Genomic DNA, 15160 nt, shown 5'->3' with positions numbered 1-15160 from the left:
GTTTCTCACTAGCACAGCGAAGGGAAGGGAGGGCTGCTCTGGTGGAGCTTCTGGGAAGTCAGGTTTTGAACTGGGACTTGGGGACACAACTGTACTCAGCTAAGGAAGTTGTAAGCTGGCTGGTCGGAAAACAATTTTCTTTGAAATTTCAAGTTCAAAAAGATTGTTTTCTGCCACTAAAAAGTGGTAAGGTGGTAGCCTGTGAGACGCTGGAGCAGCTCTGCTGAGCATCCATGGTGTACCCAGCACACCCAGGGCTCTGCACAGAGAGCAGCAGAGGTAGATGGGGATGGGATCGTAGAGCTCTCCCTACCCAGACCTTGTTGGGGAAATAAATTGCCATGAGATGGGCATTTGTCCTCAGTCCTGCGTGGCAACTGTGCAGGAGGAGGTGTCCCCTGCAGCTCAGGGCTCTTGGTTTGGGGCCAGAGCCCGGTTTGTGTCTGGTGATGGCCATGGCCAGACCCAGCTCCCCCCTGTGTGTGCTCTCACCTTGAGGTGGGAGGATCAATATTTCATTACCTATGGCCCTGCTTCTCCAGAGCCTTACATTTTGTGGGGTTTAATGTAATATCCCCACTCTTTAAAATTGCAATATCTGATACTGATGTGAGCAGCATAAATCCATTTTTGGTTTAGTGAGGTGAAATTAGCTAAGCAGCTTTTTTTTTTTCCCAGTTGTAGAATTGTTCTAATGTTTCTTTTGACCAGCCCTGGTTTAAAAAAGGCTTCATCTTTAAAAATCCAATTTTACAAACAGTTAGTCTTTAGTGTGGACTGTTGCTTTTTAGTAATTTGGGGGAAAAAATTAATGGCTGATATATTTAATTTTCAGACACGGATACTGCATATTTAAAGTGTCCTTTTTTATAATTTTATTGTCAACAATATAGGTTGAACACTACATAGATATTACTCTTGCAGGCTTGTAAGACTAAAATCATAGTATTTCTGAAAGGGCTGTTAAAGTGTCTGTGGAGCTATCTGCTATTGCATAGCTCTGAACTAATTCAATGACTGTGTGCTTTAAATATCAGTGCAAATTTTTTCCCAACTAGACAGCTTCAAATCTAATGTTAGTATTCTTACTGACCTCGAAAGTGGGGATGACCATTCTTAGCTTTCATTTTGTTTCTTCCTTTAAATATGGCTAAAGAGCAAAGGCTCTGAATCTGTGTAGTGTAACTTGAGATTAATGGGTAATTAATGTACAGTCAGATCTGTAGTAGCCCCAGGGTATGGGTACCTAGATTTTGCCTTTCTTCCCAGGACCTACTTTTAAAAAATCCTTTTTTATCTGTATCTCTCACTTACATGGGTTAGTGTGTGTTTAAGCTGTGAATAATGGTTGAATTTATTCCTGCATGGGCAATATCATATTCCTTTAAAGTAGATCATTATTCTATATGGAATAAATACTGTTATCCAGTTGATAGGCTTTCAGGCTAATGAACCAAAGGCTACCATCTAAGAAGCCAGATAACGAGACATGCTTCTCCCCTGGTTTCTTCTGATATATTAATTAATGAAAACCAAGATCCCTCTCTGAGAGGGAAATACACTTCTGCAGTTCCTGTCTAGTTTTGGGAGTTTTCTTCACTCCTGCACACTTGTTAATGTGCATAGGGGAATGATTCTCCCAGTGAAGTAGATAATGGAGAGCTTCTGCCTGCTCCGGGGATGTCAGTGTGAGTGAGAGGCAGCCCCTGGGAACTGTGCTGGGGAGCAGCCTGTGGGCAGGGCAGGCAGCAGTCCAGTGCTCCCAAACTCCCCTGGCTCTATCCTGCCTGGCGCTCTGCTGAGGACAGGAGGTAGAAGGCAGAACATTCCTGGGCAGGTGAGCCCCTTCCTCAGAGGTGTGTGCTAGGATCACTTGTGAGAGGGAACCTCCCTGTACTGGCCAGTCCCTCCAGTAGCTGTGCAGCCCAGAGCTTTATCCCTCTGAACCCAGGAACCCGGCTGTCCCTCATCTCTGTTTATAGCATGGTCTAGGGTCCTGCCAGTTCTAAATATGAGACACTTCTAAATCTGGTTTAGGAAGCATGAGATTAGGTGGAAAGATAGGAAGTACCTTTCCTCTTTTTGACCCTTTAGGATATACTGACTGTAAGCTAAAGCTTCCTTGCAACTGTCAGCTGGATAATTACCCCCTCAAAATAAAAGTAGGTCTCAGACTTGGGATTTAAGTAGATCAATGCTGTGGGGACAACTGATCCCCAAGGTATGGTGGCATTTATTTGGAGACAGAGCAAAAAGCCATCTGTGGCTTACAAGGAGGGAGTGTGTTCTACATGCATTCTCCAGAATAAACAGCTACCAGAATATGCCACAACACAATTGCGCAGAGGGAAAGAATTTGAAGCATATTTTCTATGTTTTCCTAGTCTGAGGAGTTTTCTGACCTGTGGCGGGCTGCTGCTCCCTTGAAGATCACCTCAGTTCCAGGGGGTCTTTGAACCCGAGGCACACTCCAGCAGAAACACCTGAAATCCTCTTTGGTGTTGGCATTGCCCTGTAGCTTTCTGCTTTGTGTTGTGAGTTATTCCCTTTGGAGTCCAAGTACTGAGAGTTATTACATCTTTAAAGGCCTGCAGAATTTGAGGAAAAGTAATTGGTTTGTTGCTCCAAACCTCTTGGTGGAATTATTGAGAAAAAAGCTTTTCAACTTAATTTTCTATCTATATCTGGAGCCGTTGGCATGAATTCAGCCTGCACCATATACCCACAAGCTCTGTGAATGTGTGCAACTGAGTATTACTAGAGCATATCTAGTTGGGATAGCCAGTAGGACTCTTTGCAAGGTGCAAGACTTTTCCACTCTGCAGAATGACTATTTTACACACTACATGGCAAGTCTATTTTTCATCTTTACTGGCTAAGTTGTTCAATTACAGCTTTATGTTAATGCAAAAGATAATTAATGCTGTAAGTTAACTATGCCTAGCGCTTTCCAAGAACAAAAGGAACTAAATCCCAAACCATATCTTCCTCTCCTGTTCTGGCTTGGTGTAATTCCTTGTTTACTACAGAAGCCTGCTTGTTTCATGCTGCAAAACTTCCAGGTTCATCAGCTGTAGTGGGGGGCCAGTGAGATAACTTTAAAGTTTTTATCTGCCTTTAAGGTCAAATGTGCTGTTTCAGCAGATCAAAGCCTGAGGCCCTGGAAAGAAAGGCCAGGGGTTTGTTTCTGATGGTTTAGCACAGGCTGTCTGCTGCAGTCAAGTGCCACCATCCCCCAAAGTCCTCTGGCTCACACACCAAGCAAAGCAGGTGCTCTGCAGTGACAGGACAGATGGGGTGAGTGTCACTGTGATGTGGCTTTTCTGATGAGTCATTGCAGCGGACTTCTTGGGGACAGAATCTGTAATAACTAATAGGTGAATGGTGCGTGTGATTTGGTTATTTTTTTCCAAAGTTTCATCACTCCAGTAGGAAGCTCTAAAGTATGAAGCTCAAACCAACAGCCTTAATGGTCTCAGTATAATTTGTTCCATCCTCTCACCAAGTCGGATGGATTTTGACCTTTTCCCTTGCCTTGACAGCCACAAGCATCTGATTTGTTCTGTGTGGGGCTTTTAATGGCTCTCTTGCATCCTCCTTAGTGGGCAGGAGGAAAACAATGATGTGTGCCTCAGTCCTGCATTGTCCCCAGGCACCATCTGGGAACAGAGAGGTACAGCTGGACCGTGAAACATCCCTAAAAGATGCTGCTCCGTGAAAGCAGGGGAAACCTAAAATCTGTTTTAAACACCTCTTGCAGTTCTGAAATATCACTTCTCTTGTTTAAGGGCTTTCCCAACTGCTTCAGCCCTTTCCTTCCCATGCTTCTCTTATCACCAACATGAATTTCAGATGGTTTTATCAGATCTATGTCACAGATTCAATTTTCTAAGTTTTTGTGCTAAATGGCTTGGCAAGTCTGGTCTTTGAATAACTGGCATGGAAAGGTAGAATTGTATGGACCTCCCAAGTCCATCCCTCCTACTGAGGATTTAACACTGAAAATAAAACAGTTCATGATTTTATCCAGTGATTTATGTCTGCTAAGATCTGTACTTAAAGTTCTAGGTAGAGGAGATCAAGCAAATCCAGGTTAAATATGCCCCTCATTCTGACAGAACCTCTCTGGACCTTTACCAGACTACCATCAAAGGGGAGCTTACTCCTTTGGGGTCTAAACCAGCCTGCTTTTCCAGTGAGTCTTATTGATTGAGAGTGGAGCAGGACTGAGCTCTACAGCTGCAGAGCTGATTGTAGCATTTGATGTTATTGACAAAAAAATTGAGTAAATCAAAGACAATGTAGATACTTTGGTAAAACCTGGTTGGCCTATTTCCAGATACGTTCCTGGGTTTCATTAGACCTGGGTGGGGATTCATCAATAAATTATGTTTCAAGTTATCTTTCAATGTTCTTCAGCTGTAAAATCTAATAAACTTTTTACGTGACAAATATGTGAGGAGCTTAGTACCTGAGAAACTCCATTCGTCCAGATATTGGAACTTGAAGCAACATGCAAGTTTCTGGTTCTGACTTCCATTAAATATGGCCAAATTGTATTAGATCATCATCCATAATTAGGCCAATTTTTCCTAATCTTTGTTGAAATGGGTTCAATCTGGTTTACAAATGAACATTGGGGGGGTTTCTTTCCTTTTTTTTCACTCCCTTCCATAGATGTAAGCTTTCCACTGCCCAGCAATACATGAAACCATTCAGTAGTAATGGATTGCACATGCTTCATATTTAGCTAGTTTTAGCCTTAAATTATTATCTCCAGGCTTTCTGTTCTTCCCTGTGCATAGCATGTGTGTGGTGTGTTTCTGTGTGGTGTGTTTCTGTGTGGTAATGCAGCCAGTAGAACTTTCTGCTGCCCTTGTGAACCTCTGCTGTAAGGTCCTCAGGACCTGCGGACTGCTTAATGCACCCATGTTTAAGGCTAATTGTTAGTACTCAACAGGAGCTACCCAGTAACTACAGCTTTTGCTACACCCAGGCAGCTGAGCAAGCCCCTGACATCCACATGATCAGGTTACAAACTCTGCCTAACACCAGCACTTTTCCTGCAGTAGATATTCTTCCTCATACCTAAATATACTCATACAGAACACTTGTCAGGTCACTCTAAATGCTGAATCCTTTCAGCAGTGACACAGATCTCTTCTGATGCCACTCTTCAATCACTCTTAATTACTACTCAAAGTCTAATTTCAAGGTCTCCTTAGGTGTTGGTATTAGCTAATATTCAGTAAGTAAGGCAAAAGATAACACTGTCAGTCTCATTTGCCTTTCAAGTTTGTATCTCTCTTTTCCCCACAGAACACAGTAGGGCTAAAACCTTCTTGTTTAGCTTGGGGCAAAACACACCCTGCAAAAGCTGAGAAATAATCTAATTTTTTCAATGAAAGTCAGTGCCAGTCAAAGAAGCTTTTACATACTTACAGTTAGGGTACATCAAAATGTACAAATATTGGTAACCCCAGTTTATCATGTGCAAGATTCTAAAAGTAAACCAAATTAAGGGAGGATATTCGTGAAGTCTTTGAAATAATGAAGAAACAGCAAATGCTGCTTCATTTTTATGTTCTGAGTCACTGAAAATGAGGAAATTATTGTCACTTTCATTGGATGATTTTCTTGGGTTTTAACACATTAATATTTATGCTGCTCAATTGTCTATGTTATAAATAGCCTCTCAGAAATCTCTGTGGGTCCCTTTTAAGTTTAGATATTTAAAACATAAGTAGCCTGGAAGCAGCTAAATATCAGTGCTACATGCAACTTCATCAAAAGACAGAAAGAAGGTGCTCAAGCACTGGGTCGTCTCTTCCTCCCAAGAAAGAGTTAACACAAAGAAATAAAATCAGATATGTGTAGCCTCCAGACGTCCATTAAAGTGCAGAATGCTGTTTTCTATCACAGATTATATGCCAGATGTTCAAACTATCTCTAATCATTGCAGATGTAATGGAGTAGAATGTTGCAGTTTGTGAGTTTACTGGCATTAATTCTGTATACTGCACAAGGGAAAAGATTTTAAATATATAATTATATCTCATTAATACTCAGGTTTTATTTCCTTTCAATGGAACAGGACTTATTAAAGCAACCATTTACCGCATGTTTTCTTTTAGTGTTTGGCCCCAGAATAATCCTGTGTGCATTGTACATGTAAATATGTACTAACCTGAGTATATGGAAACACACACTACTGTATATGATTCTATTGGTATAACCCCCCACTTTTTATATGCATGAGATGTTTTTATAATGTAAATTGACAAGGAAAAAGATCTTATGCAGTATTGGTCTAACCACATGCTCTCTTACTTGTTAATGAAGAACTGTAAAAAATGCATATTTTAATGATATTTATTCAGTTATGCTATGAGAAAACTGTGCAGTTCTGTGAAATGTTTTAGGATGCTTTCTTGTCCTCTGCTCCAGCCATGCCCCAGTACCAAAGGCAGCTGTTACAGTGGGGAGAGTGACTCGCTGAGGATGTTCCTTGCTGTTATTCAGTATGCCAAGAGTAGGAGAGCTAGTCCTGCTCTGCCTCCTCCCTTGCCCCCCAACGCACCCTGTGTGAAGGGACACTCCTGCTTTTTGATACTTTCTTTCTTCTGTCCTTTGTATCCTTTGGGCTCAGCTTCCATCAAACCGTGTCCATAGGGCACAGCATTTCCTTTGTCCTACATCCTCTGCTGGAGCTGCCTATCCAGCGCAGAGTTCAACCACATCTGAGAGAGTCTTTTTACATCCCGAATCTATTGAAAACACTGCAAAAGTGTTCATCACTCTCAGTGAGCTGTGGACTTTGATGGCCTCTGAAGTCAGAGGCAAAGCTGTGAGGGTGAACTTCATGAGGAAGTCCCTACATCTGCTTTCAGACACAGAATCTCAATTATAATTTCCCCAAGAGCAATCCCTACTTTGGGTGATATTTGCTTTCCAGTTTTATCATGTAGCCTCAACCTATGAAATAAGTACCCCTTGTACCAAATGGGGGTTCTTTCTGGGAGCTGTTTCTCTGGGAGCTCTGTTGTCACTGTACCCAGAAGTTCCAAAGGCACTGACTTTCCTTTCCCAGCCCCGCAAAGAGAGCAGTAGTAATCATGATCCAGTTTTCCTGTTGGAGACCAGGAGCCAGTGAGCCACAAGTGACTTTCCAGAGTTCCTGCCTGGGTCTGGTGCACAGGGTGGCACACCTGGTGTTGGGTGCCTTTCCCCTCCCATAGCTGCCTGGCAGCCTGTGTCTTGCTGAGGCATTAAGAATTATTTGAGTACACCAAGGTGGTTCAATTAACTTGCTTGAACTGTTCCTCAGTCCAGAGACTTAATTCACAAGAATTCAGCCCAAAGGTTTTGTTCCTAAATACCATGTGCTGGGGAGCCTCAGTGTTGTGCTGCAGTATTTGGGTAAACACTTTTAGTGCTTTGATGTTCTTTATATGCTGAATATAGGCACGTGGTTCATGAACTACTCCTGTGGTTTAAAGTTGTTAATGCACACACCACTGAAGGACAGGAGCATTTTGGCCAAGACCTCCTGGGAAAATCTTAGACATGCATATCACACATGTGTAATTGTGCCACATCTCACTGTTTGAGAAAGCCAATCGAAAGAATCCTGCAAACAACTTCTTTTCTCACACTATTTATTTATTTTCTTGCTTTTTCAAACATCAAATAAGTTCTTAACTATTTCCTTGAGGGGTAAGCAGCTCTCATAAAGTGTGATTTAGGCTCTGAAGTTGCCTGAGCACTGCACGGGTGCAGAGGTTGGTTGATGCAGAACTTGCTGCTGGCCTCTGCAGCTGTCTCATCACACTGATTGCTTTGACTGGGAAAGGAATATCTTAATCTCAATAATGTAGTTTCAGGCAAGGGGTACTGGGTAAAGTTCAGGTGTATTTAGAGAAACATATATGTATGCAGGCACTTCAGTCTTGCTGCTGCTATTTTAACATGATTTGTATATGATGTGCTTGATTAAAAAGAAAAACTGGCAATTTGCTCTATTCAGTTGCATATGGGGACTGTTTTTAAACATAAGTGTCCAGGTGCACACAAACTGAACAAGCTTTGGAAAGCCACCAGGTTCCATCCAGACACTTCAACTTGAAAGAGGACCTTTTCAAGCACACGATAATTTAGATAATACTAATTGTGTAGTTATATACTACATAAAAAAGTAACAGTACATGAGCCCAGAGTAAAATGGAGATTCTCTTCAAGATTATTTTTATCTGTGTTTATTTTTTTAATGTTTTGAGATGTGCTAATGCAATGCTTTTACATTAAGGCCCGTTTTTATGAATTTTTGTGCCATGTGCGTCATATCATACACTGCATCTAATAAAGTAATTAACAGATTAGATACTGTGAGAGCCCATCCAGTGAATTTAATGAGTTAAATAGTTAAAATATAGAAAATGTGACAACTTGAGCATGGTTCCATATGGTCTAGAGATGCAGAGCATCAACTGAAATCTCTCTTTTTAGGATTAAGTCAACCAGGTAATTTACTTCAAGAGTCAGCAACACTCCTTGTCAAAAAAATAAGCCAACAAAGAACACCAACAGAAAACCAACATGGCTAACAATCTCAAGAGCAAGGAGATCAGGGATGGTCTCCTGATGAAGACCTGCAAAGGCTGATAAGAGAGGGCAACTTTAAAATTAATGAAATATTTCCTGGAATACTGAAAATCATTCCTACTTTATTTAAAGGGATGTTTTTTGAGTGTCTACAAATAACAGATCCCTCCCTTACATGCCAGCCCTTCAGAAACAAGGCAAAGATGCGAGACAGCAGAAAAAGGTCTCACCATATCAGCACACAGGATGATGGACTGCTCCTCCAAGTGACACTTTCATTATCAGTAAATTTATGCTCCTATTTCAGTCTGTAATAATGACCATTCACAGCAAAAGCATGGTGGCTGTTAATGGACAGGAGTGTGGATAAAAATTCATTAATTAATGTGGAATTGAAGCATTTCCTCCACACACTTTGAGCAGCCAAGTATTTCACAGCAGATCTTGGCACCCGAGTGCAGGTATAATAATTATACACAATTTTCAGTGATTAAAAGGTTGTAAAGTAATTTTAGATACATCTCAAAATTATTTATCTTATAAATGAGGATAGAGTGAATATGAGCTGAATCATAAGTACCACTGTTCAGAGCTGAGCTGAAGAGCTTGCAGGGGGAGATTCCTGCTCCTCAGCAGTGATGTCTCAGTGCACCTCCACGGTGGTTATCTACTCATCATTTCTGCCTTTCATCTTCTGAAAAGGCAGGTGACTCTGAACAGTATGATTTTCAAACATCTGTAAGATCTTTTATGTTACAGTAATTTAGGCAGTGATGTTCTGGTTCTAACAGTATGGTGGCCAGACTGAGAGTGACAGTGATTGTGATTGTCTGCTGTTGTGGTGAGGACTGCATTTTACATGGCACTTTGTCATTCTTCTCATCAGATTGTGTTTTATTCTACCAGACATTGTTTTTCTGCTCCTGTTTCTTACCTTGGTACCTAAAAAAAGTTACCACACTGAATTGGATGGGCAGCCCAGCTGCCTGCCACTCATGAGACTACTGCCTCCACTGTAACTGAGGGTTAACCTCTCTGGAAAAAAGGTCCTCTTTGCTTTGCCACCATGACTTAGGCAGGGAGATCACTGGGAAGATTCCAAGGTGTGGTTCAAATGCCTATTTGGAAATAATCCTGTGGGTTTAGTCCTTGTGGAACTTTTATCTTTCTTCTGGATGATGTGGACTACAAAATTGTTCCTTAACCTTTAGAAAGGAAAACAAAATAGACAACAAAAATAGGCCTGTCATATTCCCTGGGCTCTGATCCAAATTATTTCAGCATGGCACCACAGGCTATGTTAGACATCAAAGGCAGAATGGCTTAATTTCAGTGTTAGAGTCGAGGAATTTATGGAAAGACTGAATAGTCTCCAGTGATAACCTGAAAGAAGATGGTATTCTGAACTTATTTGGGAGTTGAAAATGTCCTGTCTGTACCTGGTAATCCTGAAATTCAGGAGCAGACAGTATGTCCAGTCTGCTTTCTCCTGAATTCTCACTTAGCTTTCGAGTGGGAGAGTGAAACCAAGGGATTCATTAATGAGCTCAAGAAGCAAATGGACACTGTTAAGGGAGAAGGGGAAAAGTCTTTCATTTGGGATCAACTGTAAAAATAGCCACTTCTACAACACATTTTCCTAAACAGGAATATGCAATCTCCCTGAATTTTAAATGCAGACAAAGTTGCTAGTGTCAATTCTCCTTGTGTCTCATAAAACCAGCTAGCCTTGTCCTTTTTAGCTAAGCATGATTATACAAAGAAACCAAGAAAATATATGATACAGATCAAAATGTAACAAGATACTGATGTGTTACATCACTTCAGTCTTAGGTGTTTTCCACTGAGTGGAAATGAAATATTTTTTAGGAATTTCTCCTGGTGTGACCAAGCTAGTAATAGTACAAAAGTGGTGGGGATCATAAAGCTGCTGCTCACTTGGTGATCTAGAGCACTTATTTCTGTTACCTTAGTAGGCTCAGATCACTTCTGAGCCAAATCAGCTAGCAGCTGGATGCGTTAAAAATATAAAATGAGGCTTAAGAAGGAAGAAAATGGCTCCAAAATGCATTGCATCCAGCCAAAAAGACCTGAAGATCACTGTGAAGAGAAGAGGAGGTTGAATTTGAGGGGTATTGTATTGATCTCTTAAAAACATCCATATATCTTAATGTAAAGCTACCAAGAAAAACCTTAGCCAGACTCTGCAGAAAGCTTCATGATGTGAAGAAGAATGGAGCTCCTGGCCAGAGCTCAAGGGAATGTTGTAGGTCTCAGATCTGATAGTGATTTCTATCAAGCATATGTTTCAGCTTTTTCCCCCCTATTATTTCTAGAAATTAGAGACACAATTATGATATTTAATGACCAATACCCACCTATAACACTAGCTGCCTTTTTTTTAAGGGTATTTACTTCCCTCCACTTTTTTTTTATTTGGTAGAACATTTAGAAGACTGAATTCCATTTGTTATAATGTAGAAAACCCACAAGAAGTGAGATGCAGATTTACTTACTTGAAAGTGGAAGATAGCTGTTCCACATTGCAAAGATATAAATTAAAAGGGCATCTGAGCTCCCCAAAATCATCTGTTCATATCAACAAAGTGAATATTAATGAAAAACAAAATTGAGTTCTTCCTGTGGTTGATTTTCGTCGCAGTACCCAGGTAATAAAAATGGCCATAGAAATTGAATCCATCAGTCATTAAAATAACTTTGGCTTCTTCTCTGTAGCAGACAAGCACCAGTGCTGCCTGCACAGGCACAAGGCAGTTATGTGAAGTCTATTTGGACACTTTATACCATGTAATGGAAAGGGAGGCAAAAACATCCAACTTCTGCTGTCCCCATAACATAATCCAATGCTGGTAGGAAATGTGCTTGTTCCAGAAAGCACATTAGCACAGATCAGTCAACCTTCCTACCCTGGCTGTCTCTGCTTTGCGTGTCTGTGCAGTGGGGTTGTGCCCTAGAAGTTAATTGGATCACTTCATCCCTGAGACAAGACCAATAACCACACAAGGACTTGGGCATCTGAAAGAGGATGTCAAAATGGAACTCTACAAAGCTCCTGTTCAGCCTGTTGGAAAGGGGGGATATTACCTGTTTGGCCATAAGAACATTGTCTGGAGAAATAAGAGGTGATGCTTTCAGATTGTTTCAGATACCTGGGATCAGTTCCCATCTATCATCCTTCATACTTTCTAGGTATCTCATTTTGTACATTTATGACTCATTTTCAGGCCAAGTTCTCTGAGCAGCAAATTAACTTTTAAGTTACATGAAAATTCCCTTTTCCCACTCTACTTTCTGCATCAATAACATGAAACAGAAGCAGTGGAGTAAATTTAAAAAAAAAGCCTGATACAATCAGGGTAAAATAGAGATGTCATTTGGGCAGATGCCTCACTCATGCTGGTGTTAAATTCCAGATCACCCTGTTACCAAAAGCACACAGGGCAAATGCTCAGCTTGTACCAAATTAGGGGCAGTTACTTCAGCAGAGGCTGTGTAATATGGACCCAGTAGTAACTGGGAATCTTTGTTTCTCCAGCAAGGTCTGGTTGAGCTTATGTTTAGCCGAAATCCTGCAAAACATTGAAGTTCTTCAGTAGCAAGAACTTCCAGGGACACTCTTAAAAACCCATTTTGTCCCACCTGTGTTTGCAAGTCTCACCTGCAGCTGCTGTAACAGATGACACTGAGCTAAACCCACTGTTTCCCTTTTTTTGGCTTATTTATATGTAGTAGCACTCTGCTTATGTGCAGTGTCACTGCTTTTCCCCTAGTTGTCTTGATCATATGACTGCTTAATTAAGTATGTGCTTAATTTTGTATAACTTACTTATTCAGGAAAGTTTCTCACTTGATTAAAATTAAGCATATGAATGTTGCATATCTGGGGTTCTAATTAGTTTTCTTGGCTGCTTGAGTTTTTTTTTTTTTATAAACCATGAAGGAAGCAAATAAAGACAAAGGAAAACTATATCTTCAAAAGTAGTTTGGGGCTTAGCAATGGCACCTGGCATGGTTTTTACTTCATTGTGATTAACAAATCAAGTCAAAGCTTCCTTTAAGACTGCTTAAGGATTTAAAAGCTCCAGGGCAGAATGAAGTAACTGCTTCAAGCTTTGCTTTAAGGATTTAGAGCCCAGTGCAAATCCTATTGGAGTCAATGGAAATAATTTAAGGGATTTTACTGGGCTTTGGATCAGGCCCTCATGGCAAACGAGAGCCCTAACCATGTTAAGGAGTTAATGTCCTTAGAGCTGTTCTGGACCAAAAGTGGCTTAAGACCTTACGGTGTGTTTTCAGGTATCATGGTGTAATCGGAGGAGCTAAACTCTTGCTTTAAATGTGCTCTTCCATGCTGATAGCCCTTGCAGGACACAGCCTTGAGGACACCTGTCAGGGCACCCCTAACTCATTCATTTTTCTGGAGTGAGGTCTGTATGCAGCAAAGTTTCTGGCCTGTGTGTCTGAACCCCATCACCCATATCACCCACAGCTGGGCAGATGGAGCCATGATTTTAAGATGCTTTCATGGCCCCTGCTCAGACAGGTAGAGTGGGAGGATATGTTAATGTGTGTGTGAAGATAAATACACACAGAGCCTGCAAGGGGAAAAGCATCAAAAGCCTTATAAATAAAAGCCAATTCAGTTTTCTGGCCACCTTCGCTGTTGTGAGGAGCAGCTGCTCCTTTGGGGACAGGGAAGCTGAGTCTTTATCCATAAAAACATGTGGACGTTGTCACTGGTTTCTGCTGTTGGAACCTTTCCCTTCAGCTGCCATCAGGCTTGAGCCCTGATTTTTGTCAGCAGGTCCTTGTTGGGAAGGCTGACTTTCTGTTTCCTGTGGTACAGACCAGTGCAGACAAATTTTAACTCACTGACTTTGCTATCCCATCACTGAAAATTGACCATATTCTCCTGATTTAATCTGATATCCTCAAAGTCTGCATCTAGTCACAAACTAAATTATGTTTTGTGTTCTCAATGATAGGCACAGAATACAGGAGGACCCTTTTACAGCCTTTGATTTTATGCTATTTCTCCCTGCCTGGGTAATTGTTGAGGAGTGAGTCAGAAAGATGTTCTGATTAATTAGATATGGTATTTTAGGATGTTTCAGTCTGGGAAAATATGGACTAGAATCTAGACTTCCCACTTATCTGCCTTAAATAGTCTGACCCTACCCTGAACTTCACACTTGCTCTATGAGTGTTTGTTTATGCTGGAATTTGCTATAGGAGGCCTTATTAACTGGTGGTCAAGATTTTATTTTTAAATGGATCGTTAACTTGTTACATACTCAAGGAGAGTGTTGATGCATCTCTGCGTAGGAATCCTTTCTTCCCATCCCTGCACCTTCCCTGTGTGCCCATAACGTGAACCTGTTTAGAGACCTTATAGATTTCCTTTCATTCATGAGAAAATAATAAAAAAAATGAAGCATAGAAAAAGCAAAACAGGGAAGTAGCAGCAGTAGAAGTGGAAACACATTCTTTAATCATGGTAATGGAGCAGATGCTTCAATAGCAACAGCAGCAGGTCCAGTAAGTGCTGCATCTTCTTCTTTCATCCCCCTCTAACCAGAGCTGCTAGCAACATGCCATCTTTCCTTCCCAGGATTTTGCTTCCAGTAGCATCTGCTGTGCCTCTTTTTCCTACATGCTGCGACATATGTAGCTGCATCATAAGAAGCAGCCAAGTCATACACTAAGGTAATTTCTATTAATGATTTGTACTTGCTTAGTGGATAAAATCCCTTTTTGTAGCCCTGATTCATCACAGCTGCTTTTTGCTACTAGTGTGAGCAGGGGAAGTGCTATGAGAACAGACGGATGATTACTGGATAGCCCAGGACTGACAGCAGAGCACAAGTGCTTGGATTGAGGGAAATAACTTCAGTGAGGGTAATAAGATGATTCTGATTTTATGTTTGTTGTAAGAGATGGTGGCTGCTGTATTTCCACATCAAATTCTTCTCTTTTCTCGCTGGCTTTGTTGGCAGAATCAATGAGTAGAAATTTCCGATCTGATTTCTGGAAACACAGGCTTGCATAGTTTAGATTATAAAAGAGAAAAGGTTGGGAAGGGAGAAACTCTTATCCCTAGTGGTATTTGGAAAGCAAACTGACTCTCAGAGTCAGTTTACTCCTGTATCCATCACAACTTTGCCTCTAGAATAACCAAAACCTTGGCTGTGGTGGAGCCCATGTTTTGTCATCTCCTGAGCTGCTGATGTATTTCACTCTGAAGGCTGAAGTCTCAACATTCCCTCTTGTGCCACTACAAACGGGTGTGTTTGCCCACCTTCTGTTCCATGGATGACAAATGTGGGAACATGGATGCAGCGCTCAGCACCTCCCGAGAGCCCTGTGTTGGTGTCCCTGGGATTCAGGGCAGCTGGATCCCTCCGGGGGAGCTCGCAGGATGCGGCCCACCAAGAACACAGTGTTTGAGCTAATATGCAAATTCTAGGTAGTGCAAACACCAACACAGTCAATTACACACAGCAAAAACATACACAACAGCCAGGAAGCCATATGATAG

General features: G+C 41.3%; 1 long non-coding RNA gene across 1 annotated transcript in view; it reads left to right on the top strand.

Annotated features, from left to right (window-relative positions):
* The window catches only part of LOC137481099 (uncharacterized), a 340016-nt gene that overhangs the window by 305911 nt on the left and 18945 nt on the right, over positions 1-15160 (top strand). The gene's annotated exons all lie outside the window — the stretch shown is intronic.

The sequence above is a fragment of the Anomalospiza imberbis genome, chromosome 12 (assembly GCF_031753505.1).
Source record: "Anomalospiza imberbis isolate Cuckoo-Finch-1a 21T00152 chromosome 12, ASM3175350v1, whole genome shotgun sequence".
NCBI lineage: Eukaryota > Metazoa > Chordata > Aves > Passeriformes > Viduidae > Anomalospiza > Anomalospiza imberbis.
Note: the sequence above shows the minus strand (reverse complement) of the source record. Positions and strands in the feature narration are given on the sequence as shown.